The sequence below is a fragment of the Schistocerca nitens genome, chromosome 6 (genome assembly GCF_023898315.1).
Source record: "Schistocerca nitens isolate TAMUIC-IGC-003100 chromosome 6, iqSchNite1.1, whole genome shotgun sequence".
Lineage (NCBI taxonomy): Eukaryota > Metazoa > Arthropoda > Insecta > Orthoptera > Acrididae > Schistocerca > Schistocerca nitens.
The window spans coordinates 279620022-279639269 of NC_064619.1; positions in this window are offsets into that span (position 1 = coordinate 279620022).

Here is a 19248-nt window from a genome sequence, read left to right on the forward strand (position 1 = left end):
TTTTCACCCCAATAAACTTCCCACTTGCCACTGATCTGAGACTGACATGAAGGCCACCGTTGCTGACGCAGAATCAGGACTATAAACAGACATGGTCATGACAGGATTGTCAACGACAAGTAAGTGGTAAGAATTTGCTGATCATGTCTTTCGAAACCCATTGTAGGACACTTACTACGAAAAAGTTTGATAATTTGAGAACTCAAACACAAAATTTTCGTGATTAATTATACCGAACTTACACAAGAAATATTTTCATGCATAGTTTCCATTAACGAACAGTCACTTTCACCTTCTTCAATACTGCTGTTTACAGTTGTTGAATAATACATATGTTTCTGAATGGGGTCCGCCTTTAGCAAAACACAGTTTTGTTTTTCATCCCATACATGTTTCTCCACAATTGCAGCATCCTCAGTGGGCTTTTATTTTATGGCTTAAATATAAAGAACGTTCTTTACTGTTTGTATCCATGTAAATTTTAGTTTATAAATCGTAATTGCAGATTTTCGAAGAAACACATAAAATTATGAATTCATACCTTTTTACCACATGGTGTGGTTTTGTTGATGTGTTATGTTTTACAGTGCCTGATTTGTGTTGAATAAATTAGGTTAATGGCGCTTTCAAACATTTTAGTACATGCAATATCATGAGAATGCCTAGAGCTGAGACAGAATTTAATTTGTAACAATGATGCAAACATTTCTGTTTTCATGCTATTTCTAAATTTTATTTTTGTTGCATTCGTAATGCTCAACACTCTTTCCAAGACAGCATTAGAAATAGCTAGTGACATCAGCAAAAATTCAAATGCGGCTGACTCTTTGAAAATTAAACATCGTTCCATTTTTATGGTGTAAAACTGTTGACCAAAATATCTACAAACTTTTCAGAATGTCACTTCCCTAATACTCAGCCATGTTAACTTGCTCGGTGGAGGTATGTTGATTCGCAAAAACATACATGTCATTTGTTATGTAAATATGCATGAATGGTAAGCCTTTGAAATTAACTTTTTACAGGCGTAGCTTAGCCCTGAAATACGGGACTTTCTTAAAATAATTTAAGTTGGAGGACAACCTTTTGAGGCGCAGGTAAATTGACATCCTAGTATATTGCTTTCCTCTGACTTGTATTTGAAGCAATGTGCTCTCTTCAAGCTTAGTTTTTGACATCAACCGACAACGTAGTGAATCTAGGTGTGCTAGATCGTTACCAACAGAATTTCTTGGAAACCATTTTGCACAAAACACGTTTGAAAAACATTCTAGCTAGTAACATGATCAACATTTTAACTTCATCAAGGGCTTGACCAATTTCGACATCTGTTTGCTGAAAAATAAGATTGACTTATTTCATAAAGAACGGGTTTCAGAACTGTTAAAGGTACATAGCATAATGCAGTTGTTACATTACATATTTGAAATAATAATGCAACATGTAGATTAGTGTCACAAACATAAATCATTTTCTTTTGTCTGTCACAGTATGAAAAATACACTTTCAGCTCTTCACACCTTTGTGGTACGAGTATTATGTTTACTACATTATACCTACATATCCACCTGGTAACGCTTAGTTGTACAAAATTGTGGAACGTATTTTAATTTTATCATCACTTTTTTTAACAGAGCGAAAAACGAATTCCGATACCGACATAAACTGCCTACCACCATCCTTTCCCACTCCTACCATTTAATTAATGTACTATGACGACTTTTGTAGATACAACTTAAGTGCTTCATACAAAATCACTGCCATTACTTTCTCAACGTCTAGTAACCCGAGAAAGTCTACTGTTACTGTCCCTTTCACCTTGCTGTAATATCTCACACAAACACGAAGATATTTTGTGTCCCCCATATCGGTGCTCCCGTCAGTCATCAGTGAATAGGCCTCGTTTCTAATATCATGCAATAAAGCATTAAGTAAACGTGGTGCAGTAACATGCTTGATGAGAGCAAAGCATTCAGTTCTGTGAATTCTTATGAAGTTTTCTTTAGCCATTTTATATATTAAGACTCCTAGATGATCAATGGTTTTTATTGGTGACTTCTTCGAAGTTGTTGTAATGTTTTGAACTGTCAGGGCCAGCGTATGATATACTACTATGTATCATATTGCCGAAATTATTGTTTATTAGTATAATCATTTACTTTAACTATAATTATGTAAGCACTTACCACAACTGTAGTATTAATAAAATATATAAGTACTACACACTTCTGCCCAAGTCCTCTGCTTCCCACTCGCGGTGAAAGTTTCGAAGACTCATTGTTGCACAGATTCGAAACAGCAGTATCATAACCCACACACCACAATTCCTCCGGTTTACATTTGCACATACAACTGTTAACTGTTTGGTCAACTCAATAACTACAGCTGCCAACACCGTGAACTGGAGAGACTGTTAATGCCAGGCTAGCGCAAGTGAAAGGGATTACCATTGTTTTGCTACAATCCGTTCAGCGTAAGAGTAAACCTGCTGTAAACATTGCACTATGTATTCTTCCGCGTTTGCTGGAACCTCATTGGACTTCCGTTTCACGTGGGACTACAGCCAAGCTGTCTTGAGTAGTGTCAAGTACGATAATAATGGTACATTTTGTGCTGTGCGTTACGCGCACATCGACTTAGCGATATTACGGGACAACAGCTTTACCGGCGCATTTAACTTGGACATCATTGACCGGTCAGCTGGTACAGAGAGCCTGCAGTGACGTGGCCAGTTGCAGTTCACACGTAAAAAGAGACGATCAGAGGAGCAATACAGCTTCGAATGTCATTTAATTTTTAAGCGGAACGAAATGATACACTGCAAATCTCCCACGATATGCTCGTTAGACGACTAGACGAAAACCGCAATACGTTATCGTTTTTAGCTAACGTACTATTGTAATTAAAAACAAGAATGATGAAAATTCCTGACTTAACCACAGGGTAATTTTTCTGAGCTGTGTGTAACGTAAGAGAGTATTGAAGGATTTCACCGTACAGTTACATATTGAAGCCACTGAAGGTATTACTTACAGTCAGTCGTCTGGTAATCTCTTAGCTCCTTCCTTATCCGAATCCGAGAAATACATTTCAGTTGTGAAAGTGTCACCTCCTACTTTGATAACGAGCCTATCAGCAACAGAATCCACGAAGCCAACCAGGCGCAGCATTTTCTCTTCTTCTTTTATGACGAGCCGTTCTATATACCGCCAGCGTTTGGCAGTGACGTGTGATAAAGCTGCGTACGTTAGTTCCAGTACGTCTGGCAGCTCAACAGTTTTGTTACTTCTCGGGCCAAATCCCGCAGCTTAGCTCCAAATGGCTCTGAGCACTATGGGACTTAACATCCTAGGTCATCAGTCCCCTAGAACTTAGAACTACTTAAACCTAACTACCCTAAGGACATCACACACATCCATGCCCAAGGCAGGTTTCGAACCTGCGACCGTAGCGGTCGCGCAGTTCCAGGCTGAGGCGTCTAGAACCGCTCGGTCACTCCGTCCGGCGCTTAGCTCCAGATCAGTTCTAGTGGTTCATATTGTAATGGTACAGTAGCAAATGTAAAAATTCAGCATTTGTATGATGTGGTCGATACTGTGAAAATGACTGTTTTTCATGTTTCTACGATACTTATCTACCTCTGTGGTATAAAACGATGGACACAGCCCAAAGAAAGAGGATTTGGTTTTTCATTTTTGTCTTAAAAAATAAATTGTTGTGTTTTCTTAATTTAAACAACTTTTATGAACAGTCTTTCATAAAACATCGATAATTAAGAATTTGTATTTCAAATGGAAACAGGAATTTCGCGTCCAATATGTAATTGGAAACTAGAAGACGTCCATCATTCATAAAAAATGAGAGATGCAGGCATTTAAAATTGAACGAGAAAAAAATGGTAGTGCGGAGATTTGAACCCCTCCCCCCCATTTTACGTACGAAATTTTTCGTTCACTGCTTCCCTGTTTGCTTCCCGATCAAACTGCTTTGAATGCGACGCCCCAACGCACGAATAACGGAATACGATTTAAATTTCTTTACGCTACCGACTGCGCCACACATTCAATAGGAATTTGTTTAGGAACTGCATCACACAGAACAACGGGAGAACTTCAGAGTCGATCATCTCCTTAAATTTATGAAAAACATTAAGAACAGCCTATTTCTCGGCACTTTTTAATCGTGTTCCAAGCGCGTGATTCACTACGAAACAGAAAGCACCCTCTGCTGCGCATCAACAGCGTGACAATCAGAGCACAACGCTGCAGAGGCTGTGAGCGTACACGATTTCTGAAATGAAAACTACGTAGCTAAAGCGTAGTCAGGAGAAACATTGGCGGCTGTTAATACATTTGAACATCTTAAAGTTTCATTTAACGTAACTTAGTATTAAGATATCTAACACATAAGTACGACCTACTTCCAAGAGCGTAACAACACCAGTGCATGTGTGCTACGGTTTCTGACCCTTCACCGCGTTTGTGTTTCTTTATTCTTATGATGAACGGTTTATAGTTGCGCGTCACGTTTTCTACATCTACATCTACATCTACATTCATACTCCGCAAGCCACCCAACGGTGTGTGGCGGAGGGCACCTTACGTGCCACTGTCATTACCTCCCATTCCTGTTCCAGTCGCGTATGGTTCGCGGGAAGAACGACTGTCTGAAAGCCTCCGTGCGCGCTCGAATCTCTCTAATTTTACATTCGTGATCTCCTCGGGAGGTATAAGTAGGGGGAAGCAATATACTCGATACCTCATCCAGAAACGCACCCTCTCGAAACCTGGCGAGCAAGCTACACCGCGATGCAGAGCGCCTCTCTTGCAGAGTCTGCCACTTGAGTTTATTAAACATCTCCGTAACGCTATCACGGTTACCAAATAACCCTGTGACGAAACGCGCTGCTCTTCTTTGGATCTTCTCTATCTCCTCCGTCAACCCGATCTGGTACGGATCCCACACTGATGAGCAATACTCAAGTATAGGTCGAACGAGTGTTTTGTAAGCCACCTCCTTTGTTGCTGGACTACATTTTCTAAGCACTCTCCCAATGAATCTCAACCTGGTACCCGCCTTACCAACAATTAATTTTATATGATCATTCCACTTCAAATCGTTCCGCACGCATACTCCCAGATATTTTACAGAAGTAACTGCTACCAGTGTTTCTTCCGCTATCATATAATTATACAATAAAGGATCCTTCTTTCTATGTATTCGCAATACATTACATTTGTCTATGTTAAGGGACAGTTGCCACTCCCCGCACCAAGTGCCTATCCGCTGCAGATCTTCCTGCATTTCGCTACAATTTTCTAATGCTGCAACTTCTCTGTATACTACAGCATCATCCGCGAAAAGCCGCATGGAACTTCCGACACTATCTACTAGGTCATTTATATATATTGTGAAAAGCAATGGTCCCATAACACTCCCCTGTGGCACGCCAGAGGTTACCTTAACGTCTGTAGACGTCTCTCCATTGATAACAACATGCTGTGTTCTGTTTGCTAAAAACTCTTCAATCCAGCCACACAGCTGGTCTGATATTCCGTAGGCTCTTACTTTGTTTATCAGGCGACAGTGCGGAACTGTATCGAACGCCTTCCGGAAGTCAAGGAAAATAGCATCTACCTGGGAGCCTGTATCTAATATTTTCTGGGTCTCATGAACAAATAACGCGAGTTGGGTCTCACACGATCGCTGTTTCCGGAATCCATGTTGATTCCTACATAGTAGATTCTGGGTTTCCAAAAACGACATGATACTCGAGCAAAAAACATGTTCTAAAATTCTACAACAGATCGACGTCAGAGATATAGGTCTATAGTTTTGCGCATATGCTCGACGACCCTTCTTGAAGACTGGGACTACCTGTGCTCTTTTCCAATCATTTGGAACCCTCCGTTCCTCTAGAGACTTGCGGTACACGGCTGTTAGAAGGGGGGCAAGTTCTTTCGCGTACTCTGTGTAGAATCGAATTGGTATCCCGTCAGGTCCAGTGGACTTTCCTCTGTTGAGTGATTCCAGTTGCTTTTCTATTCCTTGGACACTTATTTCGATGTCAGCCATTTTTTCGTTTGTGCGAGGATTTAGAGAAGGAACTGCAGTGCGGTCTTCCTCTGTGAAACAGCTTTGGAAAAAGGTGTTTAGTATTTCAGCTTTACGCGTGTCATCCTCTGTTTCAATGCCATCATCATCCCGGAGTGTCTGGATATGCTGTTTCGAGCCACTTACTGATTTAACGTAAGACCAGAACTTCCTAGGATTTTCTGTCAAGTCTGTACATAGAATTTTACTTTCGAATTCACTGAACGCTTCTCGCACAGCCCTCCTTACGCTAACTTTGACATCGCTTAGCTTCTGTTTGTCTGAGAGGTTTTGGCTGCGTTTAAACTTGGAGTGAAGCTCTCTTTGCTTTCGCAGTAGTTTCCTAACTTTGTTGTTGTACCACGGTGGGTTTTTCCCGTCCCTCACAGTTTTACTCGGCACGTACCTGTCTAAAACGCATTTTACGATTGCCTTGAACTTTTTCCATAAACACTCAACATTGTCAGTGTCGGAACAGAAATTTTCGTTTTGATCTGTTAGGTAGTCTGAAATCTGCCTTCTATTACTCTTGCTAAACAGATAAACCTTCCTCCCTTTTTTTATATTCCTATTAACTTCCATATTCAGGGATGCTACAACGGCCTTATGATCACTGATTCCCTGTTCTGCACTTACAGAGTCGAAAAGTTCGGGTCTGTTTGTTATCAGTAGGTCCAAGATGTTATCTCCACGAGTCGGTTCTCTGTTTAATTGCTCGAGGTAATTTTCGGATAGTGCACTCAGTATAATGTCACTCGATGCTCTGTCCCTACCACCCGTCCTAAACATCTGAGTGTCCCAGTCTATATCTGGTAAATTGAAATCTCCACCTAAGACTATAACATGCTGAGGAAATTTATGTGAAATGTATTCCAAATTTTGTCTCAGTTGTTCTGCCACTAACGCTGCCGAGTCGGGAGGTCGGTAAAAGTAGCCAATTATTAACCCAGCTCGGTTGTTGAGTGTAACCTCCACCCATAATAATTCACAGGAACTATCCACTTCTACTTCACTACAGGATAAACTACTACTAACAGCGACGAACACTCCACCACCGGTTGCATGCAATCTATCCTTCCTAAACACCGTCTGTACCTTTGTAAAAATTTCGGCAGAATTTATCTCTGGCTTAAGCCAGCTCTCTGTACCTATAACGATTTCAGCTTCGGTGCTTTCTATCAGCGCTTGAAGTTCCGGTACTTTACCAACGCAGCTTCGACAGTTTACAATTACAATACCGATTGCTGCTTGGTCCCCGCATGTCCTGACTTTGCTCCGCACCCTTTGAGGCTGTTGCCCTTTCTGTACTTGCCCGAGGCCATCTAACCTAAAAAACCGCCCAGTCCACGCCACACAACCCCCGCTACCCGTGTAGCCGCTTGCTGCGTGTAGTGGACTCCTGACCTATCCAGCGGAACCCGAAACCCCACCACCCTATGGCGCAAGTCGAGGAATCTGCAGCCCACATGGTCGCAGAACCGTCTCAGCCTCTGATTCAGACCCTCCACTCGGCTCTGTACCAAAGGTCCGCAGTCAGTCCTGTCGACAATGCTGCAGATGGTGAGCTCTGCTTTCATCCCGCTAGCGAGACTGGCAGTCTTCACCAAACCAGATAGCCGCCGGAAGCCAGAGAGGATTTCCTCCGATCCATAGCGACACACATCATTGGTGCCGACATGAGCGACCACCTGCAGATGGGTGCACCCTGTACCCTTCATGGCATCCGGAAGGACCCTTTCCACATCTGGAATGACTCCCCCCGGTATGCACACGGAGTGCACATTGGTTTTCTTCCCCTCTCTTGCTGCCATTTCCCTAAGGGGCCCCATTACGCGCCTGACGTTGGAGCTCCCAACTACCAGTAAGCCCACCCTCTGCGACCGCCCGGATCTTGCAGACTGAGGGGCAACCTCTGGAACAGGACAAGCAGCCTTGTCAGGCCGAAGATCAGTATCAGCCTGAGACAGAACCTGAAACCGGTTCGTCAGACAAACTGGAGAGGCCTTCCGTTCAGCCCTGCCATGAGCTCGATAGGGAAATTATATGTTTAGCAGGTATCGTTAACAATGACGTCTTAAGAGGGAATGTTTTACATTCGTCTAATCTGCTTTCAAGTAAGTCGCTAATTAATTCTTTCACTAGCCAAATTTACTCGACGGTCACCAAAAATTTATACTGGTCACTATTCTCGAAAAAAAAAAATGCGAATACTGGCCATATGTAGCAATGCTGATACAGAACATCATTGACGTTTATACTGTAATTGTTATTATTATTATTGTCATTATTATTTGGTTTGCCGGCCGAAGTGGTCGTGCGGTTAAAGGCGCTGCAGTCTGGAACTGCAAGACCGCTACGGTCGCAGGTTCGAATCCTGCCTCGGGCGTGGATGTTTGTGATGTCCTTAGGTTAGTTAGGTTTAACTAGTTCTAAGTTCTAGGGGACTAATGACCTCAGCAGTTGAGTCCCATAGTGCTCAGAGCCATTATTATTTGGTTTACTTTGACACTACATCATCACGAGTGACTTTAGTCATATGTCCTCTTTCTTCCCAGTACTTCTTTCTCTCGTTGCTCTTGCTTCATTTCGCTTCTTTGATTTCCATTTTGAACCTGGTTAAGTCCACCTGCAGTCCACCGCCATTGTCCAGTAGGTCGCCGTATGTTTGTCTATCGTTTGTCGACTTTCCTCTCACAGCAACTGCTATCTAGTATTCTCTGACTTCGTCGTGCAGTTCGTCCTTATTGAAGCTATTGAATTCCATATCTACTTGGTCGAGATTTAATCGTCCAACTTCATGATGTACTCGGTAACTGTCGCCGAGCGGGATTAGCCGAGCGGTCTCAGGCGCTGCAGTCATGGACTGTGCGGCTGGTACCGGCGGACCTTCGAGTCCTCCCTCGGGCATGGGTGTGTTTGTCCTTAGGATAATTTAGGTTAAGTAGTGTGTAAGCTTATGGACTGATGACCTTAGCAGTTCAGACCAATAAGATTTCACACACATTTGAACTTTTTTTTCGGCAACTGTTTGTCGTCGGTGCTCTTCCATATCATTCTTGCAGATGTTTCTACAAGTTTTATATTACAAGTTATGCCCAGGCGAAAGACTGGGATATATTAGACGACTTGTGAGACGAAATTCAAATCCACAGATACTTGTAAAATACACAATTTTTTTTTTCATTAGTTAATTATTCGATAACACTTGAATACTAATCGGTGAATTTGCGAATGTTAACCTATTGAAAGAGCAAGGATGGTTCGTACTACCGTTACTTCTAGTGTGTGAGCATGACATAATCATTTCTTATATAGTATTTTAAACAATATGTCTGGCAGATGTAACGACTATTTTTATCCCCAGTGGTATACAGTACTAGGGACCATTTTTTAACGTGGCGAAGAAAATATAATAGTCAAAGTGAGGCTGACAAATCACGATCCAGCCACTCTCGAATGGGAGTGCAAACCCCACTCTATTCCTCAGTGAGATACATGAGAAGGATATTTCATTTTCCCCCTCTTCTTCTGCTAGCGTACTGAGCGAGGAAAAATAGGCTGCATTTTTCGAATTACCTGTTACTCTCCTATCTAGTTACGTGCAGAATATTGACCATTTCGTGTACTGAACGATATTGCGGGTGGACACAGAATGGTACTTCCATCGCTGCAGGAGAACGGGGGTCGATCGGAATTCCTTTGAATGGCCAACTGAGCCACATTACAAGTCGCCCGTTACCGGAGCAGTTGGGCCGCCCCAGCAGGCGGCAGTTATCCGTGACCACTTTGTTTATCGACGACAAAGCGACCGCAGTGCAGTCGTAATCTGCTTACTGGACCGAGTCTGTGCGGTCGCGGTAACAATTAGCGCAGTTAGTCCGTCTTGCGCGGTCAGATAAGCCGGCCGCTGACCACTAATTACTGGACGGCCTTAACGGCCCACCCCGCCGTGTTATCCTCGGCTATCTGCCGCGCCGCCATTGTTCACCCCCGCAGCCTCCAGCAGTAATGATGGCCGCCGTCCCGTGACGCGGCGGTGCGCGGGCCAACGAACGCCCGGGCCACAGCCCCTAGGCCCGCTCCGCTGCGGAGATACCGGCTTACGCGCCACTCGGACCTACAATGGCGATTCCAGTGTGTGGCGGCAGCCGTCTGCTGTTTGTGAATGGGTAGTATAGCTCTTGGTGGGCGTGGGCCCAATTACTGATAAGCTACACACTACTCTCTTTCGGATACGAGGCACGGCAGCTTAACTGATCATCGACGGCACATTCACAAGAGTAGTTGCCATCGCCTCTTGTACATGCATGTGAACCCGAAGAACAGTCAGTGTATTACGTAATATACACAGTAAGTAAACAGAATACTCTATTTAGATCTGAAAGAACACTTTTCTTCTGTAGCTCTGCAGCCTGCTGTGACTTCCGATTAGAGTTCTCAGATATCCACAGTTTGGTTGCAACTGTCACGACTTCATTGTTGAAAATCCGACTACCAATTATGCCTTGTCGCGATACATAACTAAATAATTGAAAGGATTTTTTAAAAAGCTGAGAAGGTGCAAACAAACAGGTACTAGCTGTTTTTTGGTGCATTTATTCCAAATGACATGTTTCGGGCTCTCCCCATCATCAGGTTTATTGCTGTAAACAGTGTAACAAATAATTAGTTATACATTTTTTTTAAACGCCAAATGTTAACAAGTAAGCGCAAAATCGAACTAAGTGTCAGAACCAATAGGTACCATTTCACAGCAAAAACAACTTCGACAGTTTGTTTCCTACTCACACATTCACGAACCAAAAGGTGTGGTATATAACTTGAACCTGGAAAATGGGAAAGTTGGTCGTGAGAATGACTAAGGAAAACTGCTACTTCAATGCGCTAGCACTTGTTACTTAAACCATGAGGTGCAAGAGGGCACCTGCTTACGGTAATGTGGCTGTGCAAAGGCCGATACGTTTATTAAAAGTTAAAACAGTAAGCTAAATGTAAACTTTGTGTGCCTGGACATAAGCATATTAAAACACATATCACAGTAGTCTCAAAATATATTACAAAACTGTAGGAAAACTTGGCTTGTCGAACATTACAAAATGATTTGATTAGATTACAAATGTCTGTTACAAAATTGTATTTCTCTGCCTCGTGATGACTGGGTGTTGTGTGATGTCCTTAGGTTAGTTAGGTTTAAGTAGTTCTAAGTTCTAGTGGACTTATGACCATAGATGTTGAGTCCCATAGTGCTCAGAGCCATTTGAACCAACAAAATTGTAGAAAAAGATTTTTGTCTTGGATAGACATCACTTGTCGAAGATTACAAAAAGATTTGTTTAGCTTTGCAATTACAGTTCTGGACTGTTCGTCAAACATGAAATCTTAAGACATTTGTCCCATCGTGTGGTTTATTATTGCGGCTATCCATAAACCAAAATGTTTACTGTCCATTAAAACAGTAAAAAACAACAACAAAAATACGGTACATGTAGTGCGCCTCCACGTAAAAGAATAGTAACGGGAAAGGTGCTTATCTGCCTGAACCTAAGCGAAACAACAGAACCATTACTGTAATACATCGACCTGAGATTGTACTTTTCAACATATTAAAAAATTTATGTATCTTAAAAGGATAACGTATCAAAATTACAAAAAAAATTTGTCTTGATACACTAGTCGGAGTAGTACATAATGAAGAGACTGTACATTTAAAAGTTCAATTTTTTTATTTTTTTACGTGGTATTCGCTAACCACTTAGGGCACAAAGAAAAATAATAAAGGGAGAGGTGGTTGCCTATATACCCAATTTCACAAACGTGGTTGCTAAAGTTATTATAGTTTTTACGAGCCTCTCGCAACAAATCGTCAAAAAGACTAAGAATCTATTCTTTACCACTAATGATTTGCTCATTGATTAGCAGTTTTGGAGCTACTTGACTGAATACATGTATTTCTAGTTCCTCCAAGATGTCCCAACTGTTTCACTTCCTCTCTGTGTGCAGAATTTTCATGCTAATTTCTAATTCTGTCAGCGTATGGCTTTTATTTTTCAACGGAAACCTAATGTGCTACTTTTGCTCGCATACCTGTGTTCTTTAAACCTCGTTTTGAATTCTCGCCCTGTTAGTCCCACGTAAAAACATTCACATGATCCGCACTTTAATTTATGTACTCCAGTTTTACAAAACTTATTTTGGACAGGTTCCCCAAATTGTTAACCGTTTGGAATCCTACCTGAACTTTAAACTTTTCGTACAAGTTTGCAATATTTTGTGAGAATGGACCAAAAAATTGCTAACGCGATGTGTTCTACTTCTCTCCATTTAGCCTGCGGCAACCTCAGCAAAAACTTTCTCAAATGCTGTACCATGTCATAATTATTCTTCACTATATATCCTTTTTGAAATGTGTATAATTCCCCAATTTTATTCTGACAGAACCTGTTAACAAAGTAATTGAGGCTCTGTATTTTGAGACTGCTGCGATGTGTGTTTTAATATGCTTATGTGCAGGCACACAACGTGTACATTTAGTTTACTGTTTTAACTTTCAGTAAACATATCGGCGTTTGCACCCTCTTGCACCCTCTTGCACCGCGTGGTTTACGTAACAAGTGCGAGCGCACTGATGTAGCAGTTTTCCGTAATCCTTCTCACGACCAACATTCCCATTTTCCAAATTTAAATTATATGTCACGTCTTTTGGTTCGTGATTGTATGAGTACAGAACGAACTGTCGAAATTATTTTTGCTATTAAATGGTATGAAATGGTTCTGACACTTAGTTCGACTTTGCTATTTCTTGTTAACATTCGGTGTTTCAAAGTGTGTTAATAATTATTTGTTACATCGTTTACAGCAGGAACTCTGATGATGAGCAGAGCACGAAACATGTCATTTGTAATAAATGTACCAAAAAAACAACTATTACCTTCTTGTTTGCGACTACTCACCTTTTCTAAAATCCAATGAGTTATATTAATAATAATGATCGCATATCTCTACCAGCAGTTTCAGGCCGTCGTACGTAAAGGAACACATAAAAATTTCTACTACACCGAAACGGATAATACCTCCTACAATGTAGTCTAAATTATAAGAGTCAACGGCACTCTTGTACATGTAACACAATCTAAGAGTGCAGCTCTTAATCCTAAAAAACTATATTTTTCAGAAAAAGGTCCTGAAATTGTTTATTTTTGGCTCTAGCCAAAGTACTGTGTGAGGCAGCCATCGATCTTGTTTGTCACTGTGTGTTGTACTTCAGTCTATCTCGGTAGTTTTCTTTCCTGCTGGTTGTTACAGTTAGGCTCTTTACAAAAAAATCAATCTGAATACCATTAAATCGAGTTTTACCTTCTTGTGAAACTTCTGCTTTTGTGGAAGAAGGTGTGACTTTTTCCCAAAGCATGGCTCCTCCCTCCGTCGCAGTGAATGTGTGGGCCGGGCTTGCAATCAGGCACCTTACATCTAGCTCAATAGCGAGTCAGGAATCGATCGAGACGGTTGGTTATTGTTACTGACAGTGAAGTACTTTTACAATTCTCGCTGTCAGACAGCAAAACTAATGAAGTACTAGTTAAAAAAAAAAAAACTGAAACGGAAAACCAATTTTAATGAGGTATGGTGTAAGGTTTACTCATGGCTTAACCAAGGTAAAGATGATTAGCGATAACGGTCGGCGTATTTTGTATCCTTCTTATGGTAGTGTGCCTGACAGAGTTGAAACTGACATTGAAAAAACACGTCAAAAATCCTAATTTTGTTTTGTTTACAAGTGATTCATAAAAATTTTCGATTATAGTTTAGAAACATCCTGGGAACATCGCTGTAGATGACAGGCATTAGACGATTCTTAAGCTGCCACAAACAAAGAAGCAAATGGAAACACTACTGCCTGATAATGAAAATCTGTAGTACTTGAAGTCTGAATGTTCTATGCGCCAATATTACTTAACACTCATCTGCAGGACAACTCCGTAAACCGAGGTGATCTCCACAGAACGAGCACTCAACGATTCCAGGAACAAGCAACTAGCAGTGAGTATAACTACAACTGGAATTGTCAGCTTGGTTCCTACGGCCCTATTTCATAGCAGGCTGTGCAGCGGTAGCGCCTAGCAACTCCGGGAGACGTGGTTCGAGACTCATCCGGATTGTCGTCGCCTGTGATGCTGCGTTGACATACAACATATCCGTGGTGTACGGCTGACGGCACGAAGTTGTCGATAGTCGAGGACACTGGGGGAATCATGCGCTCAACACGTCACCGATTTTGCTCAGCTTTCGCACGGTTGTAGTACATATTCAGATGTAATAAATGCCGTCTTAGTAAGGTGCAGTTCTCAGGTATTTTAGAGAAACTGAGGTTCCAATTTTAGACGAGGATGAGCCTGTTGAATGACATACCAGAGCGGAAGATACATCTACGAGGGCCGTTCAGTAAGTGAGGCAACATATTCCTTTTTTTCCGCCAAATTCGGTTTAAAAAATGCGAAATTTGTTGCGGGACCTCGTGGAATATTCCCGCTTCTGCCGCTATAGTTTCATACTGTTCCGATAGGTGGGGACGCTCTACGTAGCCTCCAAAAGGGCGTCTATAACGGTTCTGTGTTCAAAGCAGAGAACTGTCATTGGGTATCTTTTCGGGGAAAACCAGAGGACCACTGATATTCGTAGGCGTTTGCAGAATTTCTACGGGGACCTAGCAGTGAACAAAAGCACGGTGAATCGCTGGGCGAGACGTGTGTCATCATCGCAACAAGGTCTCGCAAATCTGTACGATCTCCCGCATGCCAGTCGGCCGCACACAGCTGTGACTCTTGGCACTTTTGGAAGTGCGGATGCACTTCGCTGCATAGATGTCTCTGTCGGTAGTTGTGACCCACTCGTTCACCAGATGGTATACTCTCAGGTGTGTGGGCGCTGGATTCCCCGTCGCCTAACAGAAGACCAAAGCAACGAAGCACCAGGTGTGCGGAATTGCTTCCACGTTAAGAGGCTAATCGTGGCATCGTCACAGGCGATGGTAAATACGGTTATCACTTCGAAGCGGGAACAAAACGGCAATCGATGGAGAGTTGTCACACCACCTCATCTCCGAAAAACAAAAAGTTCAAAGCTGCACTCTCAGCTGGTAAAGACCTCTGGGACTCTGAATGGGTTATTGTGTTTATGTCCTCCCTCATGATTCAACGATCAACTCTGAAGTGTATTTTGCTTCTGTCAGGAAATTGAGAAAACGGCTTCATCGTGTTCGTCACCCCAAAAATCTAAACGTACTTCTCCATGACAACGCAATACCTCACGCAAGTCTGGGCACCGGAGAGTACTTCACAGAACTTCATTGGACTATTCTTCCTCATCCATACTACAGCCCGGATATCGCACCTTCGATGTGTTTGGCGCAATGAAGGATGCACTCCACGGGAAGCAGTACATGGATGATGGGGAGGTAACTGGTGCAGCAAAATGTTGACTCCGATGTCGACCAGTAGACTTGAATCATGCGGACATACAAGCAAAAATGTTCAAATGTGTGTGAAATGGTTCAAATGGCTCTGAGCACTATGGGACTCAACTGCTGAGGTCATTAGTCCCCTAGAACTTAGAACTAGTTAAACCTAACTAACCTAAGGACATCACAAACATCCATGCCCGAGGCAGGATTCGAACCTGCGACCGTAGCGTGTGTGTGAAATCTTATGGGACTTAACTGCTAAGGTCATCAGTCCCTAAGCTTACACACTACTTAACCTAAATGATCCTAAGGACAAACACACACACCCATGCCCGACGGAGGACTCCAACCTCCGCCGGGACCACCCGCACAGTCCATGACTGCAGCGCCTGAGACCGCTCGGCTAATCCCGCGCAGCCGGACATACAAGCCCTTCCCGTAATGTGGAGTAAGGCTGTCGCAGTAAATGGAGATTATGTTGAAGAACTGGGTTTTTGTAGCTAAAAGTGTGGGGAATAATATGGTATATTGGAATCTTGAATAAAACCAACCACCTTCCGGGAAAAAATGTGTTGCGTTACTTATTGAACTGCCGTCTGACTTATATAGTTCCATCAATACAGCAAGGACAAATGATGCGATTCTTGAAAAGCCCGCAATCGCTAGAACAAGGTCATCGTTTATCCACTCCTTTCAGTTTCCGTGTATTTTCAACTGACAAGTAGCGCACATGGCGAAGACTGACTTACCCACGGCTTGCAAATGACGCTTCACACATGAAAAAAGTCTTCCATACAAACGCTGTACCATATCGCTATTTTCGTAGATAACATTAGGAGAACTGTAACAGCCATCAACATGAGTAACTGAGAAACTGATACCCTCGGTGTAGTGAAGCAGCTTAATTCACTTAATAAAGGGAAATCTTCAGGTCCAGATAGTATACCAGTTACGTTCTTTTCAGAGTATGCAGAAATAATAACTCCATAATTAGCAGTCATATACAAGAGTACAATAGTCCTGTACCCTCTGCTATACTCAAAGTCTTCCAAACAAGGATGTTAGCATCAGAGAAAGCTTCAAGGTCACCATAATCTGCATGACTGTCCCAAACAACGACCAGTCAGCCATGTACTGCCTCCAAAAACAGCTTGTATCTCACAGGTGAACTCCATTCGTAGTCCACGAAAAACATTAGGGCCACCCGTAAGCCGCTGTTTATTAAACTGTCCACTCAAATCAATGTCTATTGCTCTCAGTGTATTATACACTGGAGCACTGCGCCGACTGTAAGCTCGTGGCAAAGGCATTGCTGAGGCACGTTAACACAATGGCTCTACGAAATATTCGTACCTAAAGACTGGAAAGTTGCACAGGTCACTCAAGAAAGGAAATAGTACTCCGCTCAATTACAGACCCATACCACTGACGTCGATTTACAGTAGCATTTTGGAACATATCCTGTTTTCGAACATTATGAATTACCCTGAAGAAACTGATGTACTGACATTTTGTTAGAACGGGTTCACAAAATATACTTCTATACATCTATTCGCACGAAGTAATGTTATGGACAGGAGACCTAAAACAGATTCCATATTTCTAGATTTCGACAAGCTTTTTGACAACTTTCCTTGCAAGTGGCTGTCGGGTAGTGACTATCGAGTAGTGTATTAGTTGTGCGACTGGATTCGCAATTTCCTGTCAGAAAAGTCACAGTTCATGGTAACTGACGGAAAGTTATCGAATAAAACAAAAGTGATATCTGGTGTTACGCAGGGTAGTGTAGTAGACCCTCTGCTGTTGCTAATATACATAAATGATGTAGGAGACAGTCTGAGCAGACCTCTTAGATTGTTCGCTGATGATGCTGCAGCCACCGTTTAGTAAAGCCATCAGAATTTCAAAACCGTATGCAAAATGTCTTAGACCAGTTATCTACGAGGTTGCAGAGGATAGAGTAGCATGGAGAACTGCATCAGACCAGTCTCTGGACTGAAGACCACGATAACGACAACATCAGCATATAATAAACATTCCTAGATTTATTTTGTCCGATTTTCCGACTGCAGTGTAACCTCAAAAAGACAACTACAGTTCAAGAGAAGCAGAAACCCGTACACGTAGACATCACAAAAACATAAACATTACTAAATTTCAAAATGAGAATACATTTTCGAAACGTGTTGCGATACGCGTGAAAAAAAAATAAACAACTGGGATAGTTTTCCATTATTTATGACAGAGTTGCAGGATTTCCGAAAACATCTATGAGAATAAACGAAATTAAGATGCAGAAAAGCTATATCATTGTGTCGGGCACGAGTCCATCGTGCTAACTCGGCAGCAAGTGAGGTGCATGGCAGCGTAGGTGCCGGGCGATTAGCGGCACGGTCAGAGAGCGCGGCAAGAAGCGGCTTGCGGTCGGCGCCGCTGCGAGCAGCGTTCGCGGCGAATCTGTCCTGGCCGGGGGCTGCGGCGGAACGGTGCGGCGGCCGCGCTAGGCGGCGGTGCGCCGAGCAGGCGTTTTTGCGGCCCTGCCTGAACCTCCCGGAGCGGCGCGGAGCCGCAGAGGCCAGCCGGGACACGTGCAGCGGCGCGCTGGAACACGTGGCCGCCGCCTGGCCGCGCACGCGCCGTCGCGTGACGCTCCCCGTAGCGAATGCGGAAACACTCATGCTGTCACACGGCGTCACACCAGTTTCGGCCAGCATTGACGCATACGGAGACCTCTTCAAAGTAATTTATTTGGATGTTCATTAGGATAAAAGGGGCAATGTACGGGCTGACGAAGTCATTATCACTGCCCACCATGAGGCGAATGCCGTCTGATGGCGCTGCAGGCACGCGAGGCATTCATGAACATATTAGGTTGGTGCGAAAGTTCGTGCAGTTTTTTTTATTTTTTTTTATTTTTTTGCTGTTGGCATTCCGGTTGATATGGTTTTATTTATTGATTGTCGTATTTTATTAGTAGTTCACTGTTGCTATTTGAGTTTACATATTGTCATCCGGAGATAGTGAGTGAAGCTGTAGAGTCTAGAGCCCGTCGGTGTGGCCGAGCGGTTCTAGACGCTTCAGTCTGGAACCGCGCGACCGCTACGGTCGCAGGTTCGAATCCTGCCTCGGGCATGGATGTGTGTGATGTCCTTTGGTTGGTTAGGTTTAAGTAGTTCTAAGTTCTAGGGGACTGATGACCTCAGATGTTGAGTCCCATAGTGCTCAGAGCCATTTGAACCATTTGTAGAGTCTAGAAAATGGAGTGCCGAGAAATCGGCGTATTCTTCTGTCTGACTTCGATAGAGGGCTGACAGCAGCGGAGGCAGGCAGAAACATTTTCGCTGTGTGTGAGAATCATGCCACTGGACGGAGAACGGCAAGAAAATTGTTTTGACATCGGTGACTCCCCACGTTCTAGAAGAATTTCAGGGTTTGATGAAGATCGTTTAAACGCATTAATTCACTATGATCCATATCAGTGTGCTCTGTAAGTAGGCTGTTTAGGTTTTTATGTTGGTAACACCACGTAGCGCTCTGTATGAAAATCATTGGCTGTGCTGTGTGCTGTCTTGGCTGTTTGGCATTGTTGGAATATTCGCTATTGTAGTGTTGGGCAGCTGGATGTGAACAGCGCGTAGCGTTGTGCAGTTGGAGGTGAGCCGCCAGCAGTGGTGGGTGTGGAGACAGAAACGGCAGAG